A 6000-nucleotide genomic window follows, 5' to 3' on the forward strand; every position below is an offset into this window, starting at 1 on the left:
TTGTGACTCCTGACTTGGAAGTTCATTGAGCATTAGCGATCATCATCATCATCATCATCATCATCATCATCATCATCATCATCATCATCATCATCATCATCATCATCATCATCATTCTATGTGGCTTTACCTTTACATTTGGGTAACATATTTGTAAATTTAAAAAAAGTCCACCAATTTTAAACTATACAGATTAGTTGGTTTGGAACTGTTGTACAACAGTCCTCATGATTGACTTCCTAGAAGTTTCCATCAGCTTGGAAATAAACCTTTGAAAGAATGATTGTCTGTAGTAACTCTTGAACTCTCCTGGAGTCCCTAACAACCATCAGAGTACTTTCTGCTTCTGTAGATTTGACTACTTTGAATGTGTTATATGAATGTTTCCTATAACCCATGGGCTATGTGCTGGCTTCTTGCATTAGTATAATGTTTTCAGAATATCTAGTATATAGTATGTCCTCTTACTTCATTCCTTTTTATGGTTGACTTATCCAGTAGTCTTATATGGATATACTATAATTTGTTTTTCATCCATTGAGTGGTACTTGGGTTATTTGTGTTTTTAAGTAGTTGTACAAAGGAGCTGCCGTTCAGCGAAGCAGTGTATGAATACAGTGGGTCTTGAGCAATGTCCCCTTTCCCAGCATTCCCACCCCCCCTCTGTCCCAACCCACCTTCTTTCCTCATTTTTCTTAATTTTTAGGTTATGTATTCAATATTATTTTATTTATTTATTGCCATTTAACAAAGCAATTTATGAATACAATGTGTCTCAATCTGTATCTTCCCTTCAACATTTTCATCCCCCTTTGACTCACCCCTTCTTGTATTTTCCTCAATTCTGGGGTATAGACAAATTCTCGACTGCATTTTCCCTGCCTTTACCCCTTCATTCTTCTAGTCCTCTCTCTTGGGATGCACCCTTCACTCTTGCAAGCACCCATTTCCTGGTACATATTTGATTGGGCTTTTGACTTAGTCCTTCTAGAGAATTATACCATTTGAGCTCTCCAGGGAGTCTATTACATTTCAGTTCATTTGTAACCACTTGCATACCACCCAGAAGGATGCCTTGGAGATTTAATGGCACATTCTAGCTACCACAGATGAGGGAAACCATGTTATTTTTCTACAGTGTTGGACTTTTTACCCTCTGAACTGGGAATGTATGAAGATGCCAACATATTCACATTGATTTGTTTAGTTCTTTTTGTTGGTTACTCTTTCTTTCAGTGGTAGGTATCCTTGTCTATTTGAGGTAGTACCACAACTTGGTGTTGATTGCTACTTGCCTAAGGTCTAATGATGTCTAGCATCTTCTTGTGTGCTTATTGGGCAGTTGTATATCATTTTCAGAGCAATCTTGATTCAAGTCTTCTATTCAGAAATTGGATTATTTATTTATTTTTAGGTCTTACTGGTGCCTGCTTGGTGTTTTATCTATATGTGTTGAATTGCAAACTTCCTGAACATATTCCAGATACTAGACCCTTGGCCTGTATTTGGTTTGTAAATATTTTATTTCATTCCATGGCTTATGTTGTCTTTTTTTTTTTTTAACTTTCTGAAGTATCAAAAGTTTTATCTTTGATGAAGTTTATCCTACCAAGTTTTCATTGTGTTTTTGGTTAATATGTAAGAAAGCATCATCTAACCCAGCACCTGTAGAATCTGCACCTACGCTCCCTTTTAAGAATTTCATAGCTGGAGCTATTCATTTGGGGTTAAGTCTGAGTTGACGTGTGTGTGGGGTGTGAGGTAGGGGTTCAGTTGTCTTATGCTCATGCATTGGGAAAAGGCCTATAAAGTCTGACAGTTGTAGTTTCCACTCACACACGATATTAAGCCAGACTTGGACACCAGCTGCTATGGTACACATTTGCATTCGAATAAACACAAAGGTACTCTAAAAACGTCAAGACTTCAGATTCCGTGCCAGTGGCCAGGGCCACAAGCTGGGATCGTCACATCTTTGATGCAGATGGTTATTTTGGCCGTAACTGCAGTTGAGTAATAGAATTTGGTGCTCACAGGGAACACACAGACTGAAGTTGACTAATGATCATAGGGTCTTCAGTTTATAGCTTAATTCCGAGAGGATGGGGGATTTCCTCTGGGAAGTATCTCTTGTGGATACACGAAAAATAAAGAGATAAACCAGACACAGAAAAATGCTAACCATTTCCCCCTCCCAACAAGGGGAGATTCAAGTGAATACCCTAAAGATATTTTCTTCTCATGAGCTGTAAGTAGGCTCCTTTTCATTTCCATTCTTAGTGCAAAGTTGGACTTCTTCTTTGCATGTGGCGGCAATTCCAGGGTTTGAACTCAGTGCTTTGTAGTTGTCAGGCAGGTGCTCTACCACTTGAGTTATGGCTCCAGCACTGAAAGGTCAGACTCCCAAGAGCTTTGGGGAGGATGCTTCATTTTTTAAAAACCATCTCTCGACGTTTAGATTTGCTTACAAATATCAAGTGCACAAGGATCAGTACTTACTGCAAGCTGCATTGCTACCTGACCAATAAAAAAAGAGTAGTTAAAATATAGGGGCTGGGAAGGTGGCTCAGTGGTAGAGCGCTTGCCTTGCATGCACGAGGCATATAAGCACCACATAAGCAAAAAGAAAAAAGCCGGAAGTGGCGCTGTGGCTCAAGTGGTAGAGTGCTAGCCTTGAGCTGAAGAGCTGAGGGACAGAGCCCAGGCCCAGAGTTCAGGCCCCACGACCACCCTCCCCCCCAAAAAAAAGTGAGATTCACTTATTTGATCCCTTGGGGTCCAACCCAAAAGGCCACGATTGAGACAGTTAGGAGGTTATTTGTTCCTCTGAGTTTCTGGGCTTCACCTGAAACAAATATGATCTGTCTTGTGCAGGTCAATAATCAATCTGGTGTGGAATGCTGTCACCGCTGGTGGTTGGGTTTGCATGAAATGAAGCTGCCCTTTTGCTAGCACATGCTAGCAAGTAACCTTCTAGCAAGTTCTAGCAAGTAACCTTCCTAGAGAAGGGTCCATTTGTTACCTTGCCAAGAATATAGCCTGCTACTGGTTGTGTGTGTGTGTGTGTGTGTGTGTGTGTGTGTGTGTGTGTGTGTGTGTGTGTGTGTGTGTGTGTGAGTGTGTGAGTGTGTGTGTAGTACTGTCTGTGTTAGCTTCCAGAAACATAGTGTGCAAGAGTACACACCATGGCAAGCCCCGTGTATGCACAGCATAGTACACATCACATAGTGTGCTTGAGTTCTGGACAATTCTGTGACTATTGTGGCTTTAAGTATGGGGTACATAAGGCCACAACAGAACAAGAAAAAAGAGATTTTAAAAATTCCTCCTTCATATAAACCAAAGGAAGCCTCTGTTACTCTGAGACCTTGTTCCTATGGCTTTAAGAGTTGTTTTTGCCTTATTTAACCATGGCTGCTTATGTGTTCATTGCAGGTGGTTTAAGGGTAGAGGAATAAAACTCCAAGAGGACTTCATTCTCATTAGAGAACATAGAATTATTGCTTCAATTAACTTGTGCGGTGGAGAGAATAGTCATGATCTTTATTCAAGGTTGCACGAGGCCCGTGTCCTGTTGTGCAGACATGACTATGGGCGGTGAGGCTCCCATAGGATGTTTACCGGAGTTAGGACAAGAGTTCTGCTCTTCTCCAATTCAGTGATTTGGGTTCAGATGTACATTTTTACCCACTCTTGCCCAAGTGGCTCTAACAAAAGAGATAAACATTCCCAGTACAAATAACAAATTATTTTGAAAATGAGCCTCTTATTTTATCTGAAGTGTACACAGGCTGGTGTTGTAGCTGAAGTGGAGGAAATCTTCGGGGCACCCATTAACATTTTGAGGTATTCATGGAACATCTTCTTCAAGCCTGTTTCAAAAAAACAGTTTCCAAGATCTAGTCTTTGTGGATCATATGAGATCTTTAATCCTGACTAGCATTGATTTTTTTTTTTTTTGCCACACAAAATGGCGGCAACTCTCCATGTCATTTTTCTATGCTTTAGAGTTTTATGTTCCTTTGCCAGAATTTATTGCTGTAGAGTCATCTGGGGTTAGGTGTAAGTCATATAATTTTTATAATTTGTTACTTTATAATGTACAGGTTGAAATCCTACCCTTCATCTTTTGTTCTATTTTATTCCATTTAAATGGGCCTACTAAAGCAAGCTAATTTAATATGGCCTGAAAATGGAAAAAAATCCCATATATTCAGCACAATTGGCAGGCAGTGATGTCTAGTAATGACACTGGATGTCAGTCATAATGTTTTTGTTTTGTTTTGTTTTGTAGCAATGACTGAGCACCCACTAATTGATTTTCACACTTGAGAGGGGGTGATGATGATGGTGGTGATGATGAAGACCATGGAGGGAGTGGCCATCTTTGCCTGGTTGCTGATTTTAGGGGAAATGGTTTTAGTTTTTCACTGTTCAGTGTAATGTTGGTATTGCATTCAAAGTTAAATGTCCTATGCTAGGGAGCTGATCCATGAGCTGATCCACATAAAACTCACAAAGGTTTGGTAATGATAATGATCTTAAGTGAGGGCTGGGCAGTGCTGGTAAAAGATACATCCAGGAAATGAGGTCGGGGCAGTTGACACACTCCCATTCATCGTAGTCTTGCCTTTTCCAAAGAAATAATCTTGGGAGAGTAGGTAGAGGGGAGTGTTTTACAGTTCACTCCTGCTCTGAACAGCTAGAACCCTAATTCAGTCAAGTTTTGGGGGGAGGAGGCTTAAAGATTCAAAAGTTTGTAAAAGGAAAAGAGGAATGGACATGGTAGCATATGTTTGTAAGCCTGTTTGAGAGGCAGAAATCAGGAGGATTGTAGTTCAAGGCCTGCTTAGGCAAAAAGTTAGTGAGACCTCATCTAAATAAAGGTATGGTGCTACACGTCCGGAATTCCAGCGCAAAGGCATAGGTAAGATAATCATGGTCTGAGGCCAATTTGGACAAAATACCAGGCCTTGTCTGAACATTGATGAGGGCCTAAAGGACTGGATGCATGTTTCAAGTAAGCTTTGTGTTTAATCCCCAGTCCCTAAAAGAATGTATAAATGAGCAGAGGAATATGTATTCAAATGTGAGGACGTTTGACAAAGGCTGAGAGGTAGACACAGGCCTGTTTTGTCAGAGGGTGCATACAAGGTACGAATGGAGACACTGTCGTTTCTGGCCAGGCAGACCCGTGAGGGTTTGCTTGAGACTTTTTTTAGTTTTAAGCAAATCCCTTGTTCTGGGAACCTCATTATTCTTGGGCAACTATAGAGAGTTGATCACCCCAGTCTGCTAGGAGCATAGAATGACCCATCATCAGAGATGGCCTTGTGTCTACCTACTCTAACAGGCAGATGTGCAGTCCAGCGTGGACCAGAGTCACTCACCTCTGTAACACAGACCCACAGGCACTGCATGCCACCCCCAGAATAGATAATGAAAAGCAGGGAGGAATAAATGTTGGCTATTTCACTCTGAAGTCTAAAGGTGTATGAGTGGCTGCAGAATATCAGCAACGAATCATCAACTGTCGTATCCACATGAAACGTCAAGGGTAGAAGCATCCAAAAAAATACTAAAACCCAACTTCAGCCAGGAAGGTCTCGGTGGCCAGATAAAAAGAGAATGTGCTCATTTGCAGTTGCCAGGCCATTTCTTGAGCTAGGGTTTGTATCATAAGTCAGGAATTTCTCTTTGTCATTTTTGATGAATATTTCCAAGAATCAAATGAAACACTGAAGAATACTAAATATGCTACAATTCAGTAAGAAAGCCAAGGGCCTCTGATCATCTTTAATTTTTTTTTTCTGTTTCATTTCATAATAAATATGGTAATGTGGGAAAGTGGGCAAGAGAAGGCTCAGGAAGAAGGTTCCAGCAATTTCCTGATACAGGAAATTAGAGAGCTGATGGGGAGGGCTACCTGAAGAAGAAGGCATTTTATAATCTGAAGACATTATTTATATTTCTGTCATACAGAGATAAAAGGTGAAACAT

The sequence above is a fragment of the Dipodomys merriami genome, unplaced genomic scaffold (genome assembly GCF_024711535.1).
Source record: "Dipodomys merriami isolate MVZ:Mamm:240054 unplaced genomic scaffold, mDipMer1.0.p SCAF_42, whole genome shotgun sequence".
In the NCBI taxonomy this organism is placed as follows: domain Eukaryota; kingdom Metazoa; phylum Chordata; class Mammalia; order Rodentia; family Heteromyidae; genus Dipodomys; species Dipodomys merriami.